The following is an 11,827-nucleotide window of genomic DNA, read 5'->3' as shown; positions in this document are numbered from 1 at the left end:
ATATATATAATCACCATCCACAGGCAAAAGAATGAAAGAAATCTGCTGCAAGTGGTGGACTCTCACTTGGCATTCCAATATTCCGAGTGGAGTGGGAACCTTGGTGGACTCTGACTGTAGCCAACCTGTTCTCACTTTTGATATAAGTCAGCACCTTGATGGACTCTGTTACCAGTTAGCTTGTGCTGCACCCAGCTTAAAACAGATAAAAGGCTGGGTGCTGAGGTGAAAGTTGTTCAGGCCCAGTAGGAATCAACCTGAAACCCATTAAGGAGAAATAGATGTAACTCCTGCCTTCCAAGTGGCCTTGGTCTTGTTCTTTGGTTACTTTTGAGCTGTAACACTGAGAGCTGTATTACAGAATTTTTCCTGTAACACACACACACACACACACACACACACACGCATATATATATATATATACATGTTAGTTTAATAAGACATGTATTCCTTTAGCTGAATAAGCTCTGCACATAATCAAAACATGTGATTTAAGAAACTGAGTGAAAAGAAATTTAGGTCTCAGATTTAATGAGCCTACTACCAATTTTCTGGACATTACTTAACTGAGTCTTTAAGACTCCTAAATTGGAAAAAAAAATGATTTAAGGACACCTAGCAATTGAACTTTGAATTTTCTTTTTAATTAACAAACCCAGAGTTGGTAAAGACTTGGGAAACACCTACTACCTACAAATTCTCCCAGGAAACAGAATCCTAATTTACTGGATGAGATGCAAACAAAATTCAATTCAATGTGTATATGTAATGTTAAACTGGACAGTTGATGATCTGGCTAGTTTGTGGAATGGCAGGGTATTTTGGCATCTGAATGTAGTGAGAAAAACTGCAAGGGGCCGGGGTGGTGGCACACCTGGTTGAGCGCACATGTTACAATGCATAAGGACCCAGGTTCGAGCTTTGCAAGTGGTAAAGCAGTGCTGCAGGTGTGTCTGTCTCTGTCTCTCTCCTTCCCTTTCTATTACCCCTTCCCTCTAGATTTCTGGCTGTCTCTATCCAATAAATGGATAAAAATAATTTTAAAAAATTTACAAAAAAAAAAGAGAGACAGGGAGTCGGGCAGTAGCGCAGCGAGTTCAACGCACATGGTGCGAAGCGCAAGAACCGGCATAAGGATACCAGTTCAAGCCCCCGGCTCCCGACCTGCAGGGGAGTTGCTTCACAAGGTGAAGCAGGTCTGCAGGTGTCTATCTTTCTCTCCCCCTCTCTGTCTTCCTCTCCTCTCTCCATTTCTCTCTGTCCTATCCAACAACGATGACATCAATAATAACTATGACAACTATAAAAACAAGAGCAACAAAAAGGAAATAAATAATTTTTTAAAAGCTATGTTGTATTAGAAACAAGATAAACACCACTTAAAGTATTAAATAGTATTGCACTTTCAACTTCCCTAACTTGACAATGCATTCAGAAAATAACGACAGACTAGTTTTAACAACTAAAGGACACCTCTAAGCAGAGATGACTGTTACAAATTGTTTATTTGGTAATTTTTTACTTATTTATTTATTTGTTTATTTACTTATTTATTTTTACAAACAATACTTATTAGTGGCAATGGTGGGGAGTACTGTGCCTTCTTCAAGCTGCATGGCCAGAACCATTAATAGTGTGGTGGAACTTGTGGCCCTTTTTCAAGGCCATGGCTCTTGCAGCCTGCAGATGTCAATCCCTGCATCTCCCTGAACTTGTGGACTGGTTTTGACACCATTGGGTGTCAGAATTTCTTCGCGTAGCTTTATGGAATGGGTCATGGAGGATAACCTCAAAGACTTGTATATGGAATCTTCACCTACCCAGTAAGAAATGAGGATTCTCAGAGCCCCACAGTGGCATCCAGCTACCTCCTCAGCAACAGACTGAAGGCTCTGCACAAACTTCAGCAGATTAACATCAGGTAACGGACAGGCTTGCCATAGGTTGCCCTCTTAGGAACTGGATGTTTATGGCTACCACAGCAGACTCGAATCCGATATATGACATAACCTTGCTTGGCCTTGTAACCCAGTCTGTGGGCTTTATAGGCCAGGTGGGGCAGAGGCCCTGTGGAGCTCAGAGAGCTGATGGTACTGCCAGCAACACACCCTGAGAAGAAAGCACATCACAGCCCACAGTTTCTTCCTGCATAACTACTGGATGAACTTGTAAGTGCCCATCTTGGCTACCTGATATCTGCCTCCAGACAGATAAGGAAAGAGCTCTCTACCCACCAGGATTCATATTTTGATTCTAGACAGTACTAAAAATTTCCCTGACTGAAACTCAAACCTGGGACGTGGCAGTGAAAGCACCAAATCTTAGCCACTGCTAGACCAGCAGGGGAAAAGCCAATTAACTTGCTTTCTTGCTGTGTGATTCCATTGCAGCTGTCCTGAGCTCTGGAATGTCTTGGTTTTGAGAAGTGCAGTGGCAGCAGTGTCTGTCACTCAAGTGTTTCAATAAGTGCAAAAGTCCACTCCATTCCTGCTTTCTTTCTTTTTTTCCTTTTTCTTTTCTTTCTTTCTTTCTTTCTATCTTTTTTTTTTTTTCAGTCTCTGGCTTATGGTGGTGCAGGGAAGATTGAAGGGGGACATTGGAGCCTGGGGCATCACAGTCTCTCTCTGCATAATCACTATGCTATCTAGCCTCAGCTCCTCCTGCATGCTCAAAGAGTCCTAGGTCACTCACAGAGCCCCTGCCAGGACACCAGGTCCAAATTCCGGGGAGAGAAGCCTGGGCCTCACAGCTCAGAACTCCCAGATGGATGAGTGGCATGAGGAGGTGGGCAACCGGGATTGGAGGAAGTATCCAGAAGAGGCGAGGTGGAGGTGGAGGTCGAGGTAGGGGGACAGCCCAGATCCCCAACCCCATAAAGCCCCGACCCACCTCCCACCTACTTGCCGCACTCCATTCCCAGGAAGGCCCAGGTGACAGGCCATGGAAAGACAGCACTCGCCAAGCGTCCTGCCGCCCCAGCGACACCGCCCAGGAGAGGCCCGCCAGGGTCTGTCATCTGCTTTCCGGACAGGAAGACGAAAAGCAGTTTTGGAGCGTGTTGGTATTCTCACAGAGACAACCCTGCCCACCCCTATGCTTCTTCTCCAGTCACTTGCTGGTGCTGGAGATTCTTTCTGTAGGCATGTCTAAGTTTTGTGCCTTCGTGAGGCATTGGTGGTTCAGTGGTAGAATTCTCGCCTCCCACGCGGGAGACCCGGGTTCAATTCCCGGCCAATGCATCGTGCAGTGTAGGTTCTACTTTTGCCTCCCACCACAGGACTCTAAGTAACTGTGCCACTTAACAAGTCACCTCATTTCCATATTGTGACAACTTAAGTCTTGATGAAATTCCTCATCAGAAGGCAATGAGAGTCCCAAAGTATGCAGCCCACCCCCCCCCCCTCTTCTAAGGAGGAACTTTTGGCAACCACCTCCCCCTTGGCGGGCGAGCTCCCTCCTTTCACCCGCCAAAGACTCCGCTGAGCCTGCGAGTGTGAATATTTGCACCTAAGGCCACTGTCCCACGGCTACCCGCAGCCTTTGTCTTGGAGGACCCCAGGGACCCGAAGCGCCGCGAGGTCAGCATCACAAGCTGGCCGTTGGGCTGGGAGCTGGGCCGGGTCTCGCTGTGGAGCCCGACGCAGGGGAGGCGGGCCCTGCAGGAGCGCCAGAGCTGCGGGGGAGGCGAGTGGCGAGCAGCCGCGGCGAGCGGCCCAGGGGCTCCGAGGGGCCTCTCGCAGAGCCGACACAGGCCCCCGGGTCGCTCCGAGCCACGTCTACTACCCGACGTGCCAACTTCCTCAGCCACTTCGGCCTCGAGAAGTGGCTTCGCAGAGCGTTCCTCGGGGACCCAGCGGAGTTCCAGAAACGGATCCGTGTCTCTGTCCCTGTCCTGTCCCTGTGTAGCAGCAGGCGGCAGCCTGTACATGACACCTTTAATAAGGGAAAGCCGACTGCTGCTAGCCGCTTTTAGATACCTTACTAGATCTTTCGAAAAGATTCGATTGCAGGGTATTGGAGTCGTGGCTTTACCCAGAGACTAAGGATGGTTAATTTAATTTATTATAAGACAGAGACAGAGAGACTGCGAGGGGAGGGGGAAGAGACAGAGAGTCAACTGCAGCTGTGTTTTTACCACGCGTGAAGCTTCCCCCTGCAGGTGGGGACGAGGGGCTTGACCCTGGTAGTTAGGCACTGTAGTGTGTGCTCTGAACCAGGTGCGCCACCACCTGCAACTCCCCCTCTACACACACACACACACACACACACACACACACACACACACACACACACACAGACTGGTACAGCCTTCTGTGCTGTTGGCGGCTGGGGAACTAAAGGAAAGGAGGCCTGGGAATGTTTGCGTTGGTTCTGGTGGAAGAAGAAATCATATGAGGTTTAGTGAGTTACCCAAGTAGAGGACAAAAATTTCCCTGACCGGGAATCGAACCCGGGCCGCGGCGGTGAAAGCGCCGAATCCTAGCCACTAGACCACCAGGGAACACACAGGAGTATCTCCCTCTCCCTCTCCCTCTCCCTCTCCCTCTCCCTCTCCCTCTCCCTCTCCCTCTCCCTCTCCCTCTCCCTCTCCCTCTCCCTCTCCCTCTCCCTCTCCCTCTCCCTCTCCCTCTCCTCTCCCTCTCCCTCTCCCTCTCCCTCTCCCTCTCCCTCTCCCTCTCCCTCTCCTCTCCCTCTCCCTCTCCCTCTCCCTCTCCCTCTCCCTCTCCCTCTCCTCTCCCTCTCCCTCTCCCTCTCCCTCTCCTCTCCCTCTCCCTCTCCCTCTCCCTCTCCCTCTCTCTCTCCCTGTCTAACGGGACTGCACCTACCCTGACATCTCAAGGGCCAGCGGGCTGGCAGTGGCGGCAGTCCCCCCGTGGTCTCCAAATCGGTGCAAAAGGCCATTCTGCTCCGGCCCCACTTGCTTTAAAAAACAGCGTGTGGCCACTCACTAGCCTCCTCCAGGCCGCCGGCTCCGAGGGTCGCCCGGGAGAGGCGCCTTTGGGTGGAGGCGGCGGCGAGGAGAGGTACAGATTAAGACCTGGGACCCCAACTACATAAAGGACTCCGGGCTGAGGAACCCACACCGCGTGGCAGGAGCCCCCTCTCCACCTAGACTCCCAGCCCGGAGCTGGACCCGGATCCTGCAGTCTCCCATCGCCACTGACGCCAGCGCCCCCTTCAGGACGCCCAGGCCTAAATCTTGGGTTCCTCGGAGGAGGCTGGGTGTCCCTCCTTCCCCACCTGCTAACCAGCCATGTCAGCAAGCCACTCCTCACGTTTGGCTGCTCAGGTGCGTGGACGTGGCTCGGCGCCAGGGTTTTCACCCTCTTCAGGGTGGCGGCTTTGGGTCGGATTATGTATCCTCTGCCTGGAAATTACACCTTTAATAAGGGAAACCCTACTGCCTCCTTGGGGAGCTGCTGCAGTGATTTAGATCTTATTCTGTCCTCCTAAGGATTTTGATTTCAGGGAACAGGGGTTGTGGCCGAAATTAATGCTGAACAAATCTGTGGAGGTTTGTCCTACATAAGAAGTTCAGATACATTTGAAGATTTCTTTTTCTCCGACTTTTAAAAATGAAACTGGCGGGGAGTTGGGCAGTAACGCAGAGGGTTAAGCGCACATGGCGCAAAGCGCAAGGACCGGCATAAAAATCCCGGTTCGAGCTCCCCCTCACCTGTGAAGCAGGTCTGCAGGTGTCTGTCTTTCTCTCCTCCTCTCTCTGTCCTATCTAACAACGACGATATCAACAACAACAATAACTACAACAACAATAAAAAACAACAAGAGCAACAAAAAGGTAAGTAAATATAATTTTTTAATCCGAATTTGGGGGGTCGGGCGGTAGCGCAGCGGGTTAAGCGTACGTGGCGCGAAACGCAAGGACCACCTGAAGGATCCGGGATTGAGCACGGCTCCCCACCTGCAGGGGGGTCGCTTCACAAGCGGTGAGGCAGGTCTGTAGGTGTTTATCTTTCTCTCTCCCCCCCCCCCGTCTTCCCCCCCGTCTTCCTTTCCTCTCTCGCTTTCTCTCTGTTTTATCCAGCAGCAACAACAGCAAGGGCAACAAAATGGGAAATAATGGCCTCCAGGAGTAGTGGGTTCTTAGTGCAGGCACCGAGCCCCAGCGATAACCCTGGAGGCACAAAAAGGGGGGGGGGGGATCGGGCGGTAGCGCAGCGGGTTAAGCACACGTGGTGCAAAGCACAAGGACCAGCCTGCTCCCCACCTGCAGGGGAGTCCCTTCTCAGGCGCTGAAGCACGTCAGCAGGTGTCTATCTGTCTTCCCCTCCTCTCTTCATTTCTCTGTCCTATCCAACAACGATGACATCAACAACAACAACAATAATAACTACAACAGTTATAAAAAAAAAACAAGGGCAATAAAAGGAAATAAATATTTTTTAAAGTAACAATTAAAAAAAGAATTTGATTTATAGCCTTACTCTGACTTTTTGTAATATATATAATATAATATATATGACAACTTTCTTTTTTAAATGTTTTGAAATTCTTTTTAATTTTTTTATAATTTTATTATCTTTATTTATTTGATAGAGACAGTCAGAAATTGAGGATAAAGGAGGAGACAGAGAGGGAAAGAGACAGAGAAAAACCTGCAGAACTGCTTCATTTTGAAGCTTTCCTCTGCAGGTGGGGACTGGGGGCTTGGATCCAGGTCCTTGTGCACTCTAGGGTGTGCACTCAACCAGTTTTGCCACTGCCAGTTCCAATTCTTTTTAATTAAATAAGTTATTTATGGTTGGATAGAGACAGAAAAAAATTGGGAGGGGAGGGGAAGATAGAGAAGGAAAGAGACGGAGACACCTGCAGCCCTGCTTCACCACTTGTGAAGCTTTCCCCCTGCAGGTGGGGACCAGGGACTTGAGTCCGGGTCCTTGTGCACCGTAGTGTGTGCACTTAGCCAGATGCACTACCGCCTGGCCCTGACTCTTAGTATTTTCTCCCTTTCCTTCTTTCTTTCTTTCCTTCTTTCTTTCTTTCTTTCTTTCTTTCTTTCTTTCTTTCTTTAAGTTTTTATTTATAAAATGGAAACACTGACACGACCATAGGATAAAAGGGGTACAATTCCACACAACTCCTACCACCAAATCTCCATAACCCATTACCTCCCCTGATAGCTTTCCTATTCTTGAACCCTCTGGGAGCATGGACCCAGGGTCATTATAGGGTGCGGAAGGTGGAAGGTCTGGCTTCTGTAGTTGCTTTCCTGCCAAACATGGATGTTGACAGGTCTATCCATACTCCCAGCCTGTCTCTCTCTTTTACTAGTGGGGCAGGGATCTGGGGAGATGGGGCTCCAGGACACATTGGTGGGGTCGTCTGCCCTGGGAAATCCGGTGGGCATTATGGTAGCATCTGGAACCTGGTGGCTGAAAAAGAGTTAAGATAGAAAGCAGAGCAAATTGATGACTAATCATGAACCTAAAGGCGAGAATATTGTGGATGGAGATTTGGGGTCTCCATTTTGGAAAAAGCTAGTAGGTCTATTCTAGGTGTATCCCAAGGGACCCATGATCCAACTAGTTTTTGCTTACACCTGACATCTAATATGCAGGTGACCTAAGCTATTGTCTGGGGGAATGGTGTCTTTTTATTTTCAATCTAAAATGATCGTGTCAGTGAACCACCGAAATTGCTGTATTTGGGGCCCGGTGGTGGCACACCTGGTTAAGCGCACACATAGCAGTGAGTAAGAGCCCAGGTTCTTGCCCCTGGTCCCCACCTACAGGGGGAAAGCTTCACGAGTGGTGAAGCAGGGCTGCAAGTGTTTCTCTGTCTCTCTCCTTCTCTATGTCCCCTCCCCCTCTCAATTTCTCTATGTCTCTAATAATAAAATAAAATTTAAAAAATTTAAAAGTAGAATAAAATTGCTGTATTCCTTTTTTTTTTCTTCTTTCTTTCTTTCTTTATTTATTTATTTATTTTTATTTCACCACTCCTGTCACTAAAGGTCTGTGTCCCCATCCCCACACCCATGGATAACCGCTATAGTTCTCCCACGGTCTTTAAAATTGGTTGACTTTTTATTTATTTATTTATTTATTTATTTTCCCCTTTTGTTGCCCTTGTTTTTTATTATTATTGTTGTTGTTGTTGTTGATGTCGTCTTTGTTAGATAGGACAGAGAAAAATGGAGAGAAGAGATGAAGACAGAGATGGGGAGAGAAAGATAGACACCTGCTGACCTGCTTCACTGATCCCCCTGCAGGTGGGGAGCCAGGGCAATTAAGTGACAGACTGCCTTTGTCTGTTTCTGCCTACTTTGTAACAGTGAAACAAACTGCTCCCTCCACCTCTTTGGGGAGGTGGACCACAATAAAACTGTGTACTTTTCCAAGGTGTGAAGGTGCGAAAGAGAACTTCCCAGAGTGATCAGGAGTCTCCTATACACCGGTGTAATAAACTCCTCTCTTTCACCAAGCACTAGCTCTAGTCTTGTGCTTTGGGGATCATTTCTGCAACACTAGCCCATTATTCCTCAAACTATACCTAGACCTCTCCACAGCTTCATTAAAAAATAATAATAATAATAAGTAAATAAAAATAAACAGTCAGGGTGAGGCAGATAACATAGTAGTTTGGCAAAGTTACAAAGTCCTAGATTTGAACCTCCTTACCAGCGTAAGCCAGAGCTGAGCAGTGCTCTAGTATCTCTCTCTCTTTCTCTCATTCTTGTAAGTAAGCAAATAATTTAAACAAGAAAACTATCATTTCCACTCTCAGGGTTCTTCCTGGAACTAGAAGCTAAGCCTAAAACAGCAGTGCATTGATACAGTAAGTCCTGGTAGAGCGCCCTTATATGTCCCGGATTCCTTCTCACAGAGCGACCTCATAAAGTCTCCTGCTCTCAGGACTCCGGTTTGGGACCCAGAAATCCGCGCTGTCCCCACAGGCCCCTGGGCAGGGTGGGCTTCTTCACTGGGCGGTGAATCTTGGGGGACGAAGGGAGCCTAACCGGCCTTAGGTTTCCACTGGGCCCCCCATCTGCTGAGTCTCGCACGGTGGCTCCCCGGTGGCTCCTCGGGCGCTGCCACCAGACGCGGGCGAGGAGCTCGGCTGGTCCAGGCTGTTCTGCGGTCCTTTCAGCTGGTTTCCTGGGACAAAACTAACCGCTCGCCGCTGTTAGCTTTCAGGTTTTCCCAGGCTGTACGATTGTGTGACCCTCCCCCCCCCCCCGTCGTCCTCCCCCCACCCCCACCCCCCACCCCCCCGTCACGCCTGACTGCAGCCGCCAAGCGTCTATAGGTGCTTACTGTCTAGGGCCTGCAGCATAAGTCGTACACATTGTCTCTGTGGCGCAATCGGTTAGCGCGTTCGGCTGTTAACCGAAAGGTTGGTGGTTCGAGCCCACCCAGGGACGCAGTGGCCTTTTTAAACCCATTCTGTATGCTTTGTGTTCTCGAACCATCTGCATAATTGTGGGTGTAAAGTTATTATCATCCTGCCTTCTGTTCTTATCCACTTCAACGCTGTTAAATCTAGGGTTACTTTGTTCTATTGTTCTCATAGAATATCTTCTGAACATATATATGTTTGTGACTATGCATGTGGAACTTCGGCCTCCAAGAAGAGACAGAACAGTCTACACTGTGTCCAGATAAAATCTTTATTCTCAGTGGCCTGGAAGGTGGTACAATGTGTAAAGCTTTGGAATTTCAGGCATGGGGTCCTGAGTTCAAAAACTGACACCTCATGCATTTGATAGACATCATGTGGTCCTTTCTTTTCCTCCTCTTGCTCTTGCTCTCTAAATAAAATGTTGGATAAATATTAATTTATATTAATATTTAAAATAACATTAAAATAAATGAATAAATAAATGTAGCTTAATTTTAGTTATTCATTTATTTACTTATCTTTACCAGAACCACTCAGCTCTGGCTTGTGGCAGTGCAGGGAATTGAATCTGGAAGTTCAGAGCCTCAGGCACAGAAGACTTTTTTTTTTTTAATTTGTAATGAAACAAGCATAACCATTTTTGTTTTATTTATCTAGATATTTATTTACCAAAGCACTGCTGAATTCTAGCCTATAGTGATGTGGGGGGATTGAACCCAAGGCTTTGGAGCTTCAGAAAATCTTTTGAATAACCATTATGTTGTCTCCCCAGTCCCCATAATTTATTTCTAAGTATTTCTAGAGTATAGAAAACTGGCAACGGGGGCCAGGTGGTGGTACATCTGTTTAAGTGCTCACATTACAGTGCACAAAGGCCTAGCTTCAGGCCCCTGCTCACCACCTGCAGGGGGAGATCTTCTTGAGTAGTGAAGCAGAGCTGTAGGTATCTCTCTGCCTCTCACCCTCTCCATCTACCCCTCCCCTCTCAATTTTTCTCTGTCTCTGTCAAGAGAAAACTGGCAATGCAATGGTAGCATAATATTATTTATATACTTCTCACTTTAGTAAGTCCAGAAGACATGCTTTCCACAGAAGTCATGCCAAATTAATTTCCAATTTAGTTTCTTTACTTTTTAAACATCTTTCCATTTTTTATTTGAGTGGATTACACAATTGTAGGATTACTCTAGATTATTTTCCACTTTATCAATTATTTTCTTCATGAATTTGCCAATGCAACAGTCTTATTTATTTATTTCTTTATTTTCCCTTTTGTTGCCTTTTTTGTTTTTCATTGTTGTAGTTATTGATGTTGTCATTGTTAGACAGGACAGAGAGAAATGGAGAGAGGAGGGGAAGACAGAGATCAGGAGAGAAAGATAAGACACCTGCAGACCTGCTTCACCTCCTGTGAAGCGACTCCCCTGCAGGTGGGGAGCTGGGCACTCGAACCGGGATCCTTACACCGGTCCTTGCACTAGACTTTCAATTCTAATTGTCTCCAGAGAACATTAGAGTGGTCTCTTTGCTTCTGGCCAGGTAGTTTGTACAAGGGGAGAAAAGTCTTTCTGGCTCCAAGTGTTTTCTACTCTTTTAAAATAAATACTGGTTTTGTGGCTGGGAGGTAGCACACTAAATAAACTATTGAACTTGGAAGCATGAGGTCCTAAGTGTGATCCCTGGTATCACATGTGCCAGTGTAGGGGTAGATAGTATAACGGTTATGCAAAGAGACGATCATTCCTGAGAAGTCCTAGGCTCAGTCTCCTGCACCACTGTAAGACAGAACTGAATTAAAAAAAAAAAATATATACGGGATGATCTCACTCTCAGGCCGAAGTTGAAAAACAAGATTAGAAAAGAAAACACAAGTCGAACCTGAAATGGAATTTGAGTATTACACCAAAGTAAAAGACTCTGGGGTGGGTGGGTGGGTGGGTGGGGAGAATACAGGTCCATGAAAAATGATGAGTGAAATAGTGGGGGTTGTATTGTTAAATGGGAATCTGGGGAATGTTATGCATGTAAAAAAAAAAAAAAAAAGAAGTAGAAACGCAAAGCAGAAATGACTGAGTTTGGAGTATGGCACCAAAGTAAGAAAGCAGAAGTACACTAGAGTTTGCTGTGAGTACCTCCCTAATACTTCCTCTCCACTTTTCCAAACTTAGGGTCCATGATTGCTCAACAATTTGTTTGGCTTTGTATGTTAACTCTCTTTTCAGTCACCAGGTTCCAGGTGTCATCAGGATGCCGGCCAGACTTCCCTGGATTGAAGACCCCACCAATATGTCCTGGAGCTCAGCTTCCCCAGAGACCCACCCTACTAGGGAAAGAGAGAGGCAGACTGGGAGTATGGACCAACCAGTCAACGCCCATGTTCAGCGGGGAAACAATTCCAGAAGCCAGACCTTCTACCTTCTGCAACCCACAATGACCCTGGGTCCATGCTCCCAGAGGGATAGAG

At 47.3% G+C, this 11,827-nt stretch overlaps 3 non-coding genes and 1 pseudogene across 3 annotated transcripts; 2 read left to right on the top strand and 2 right to left on the bottom strand.

Moving 5' to 3' along the window:
* Nucleotides 1–1,605: 1,605 nt before the first annotated feature.
* LOC132541237 (large ribosomal subunit protein eL15-like) lies at nucleotides 1,606–3,093 on the bottom strand (annotated as a pseudogene).
* A 75-nt stretch (nucleotides 3,094–3,168) lies between these two features.
* Nucleotides 3,169–3,239, top strand: TRNAG-CCC (transfer RNA glycine (anticodon CCC)). Its single transcript has one exon. It is a non-coding gene; the product is annotated as a tRNA-Gly (tRNA).
* A 1,190-nt stretch (nucleotides 3,240–4,429) lies between these two features.
* On the bottom strand, nucleotides 4,430–4,501 carry TRNAE-UUC (transfer RNA glutamic acid (anticodon UUC)). The gene has a single exon. It is a non-coding gene; the product is annotated as a tRNA-Glu (tRNA).
* A 4,810-nt stretch (nucleotides 4,502–9,311) lies between these two features.
* On the top strand, nucleotides 9,312–9,385 carry TRNAN-GUU (transfer RNA asparagine (anticodon GUU)). The gene has a single exon. It is a non-coding gene; the product is annotated as a tRNA-Asn (tRNA).
* Nucleotides 9,386–11,827: the final 2,442 nt, after the last annotated feature.

The sequence above is a fragment of the Erinaceus europaeus genome, chromosome 11 (genome assembly GCF_950295315.1).
Source record: "Erinaceus europaeus chromosome 11, mEriEur2.1, whole genome shotgun sequence".
Taxonomy (NCBI): Eukaryota; Metazoa; Chordata; class Mammalia; order Eulipotyphla; family Erinaceidae; genus Erinaceus; species Erinaceus europaeus.
Note: the sequence above shows the minus strand (reverse complement) of the source record. Positions and strands in the feature narration are given on the sequence as shown.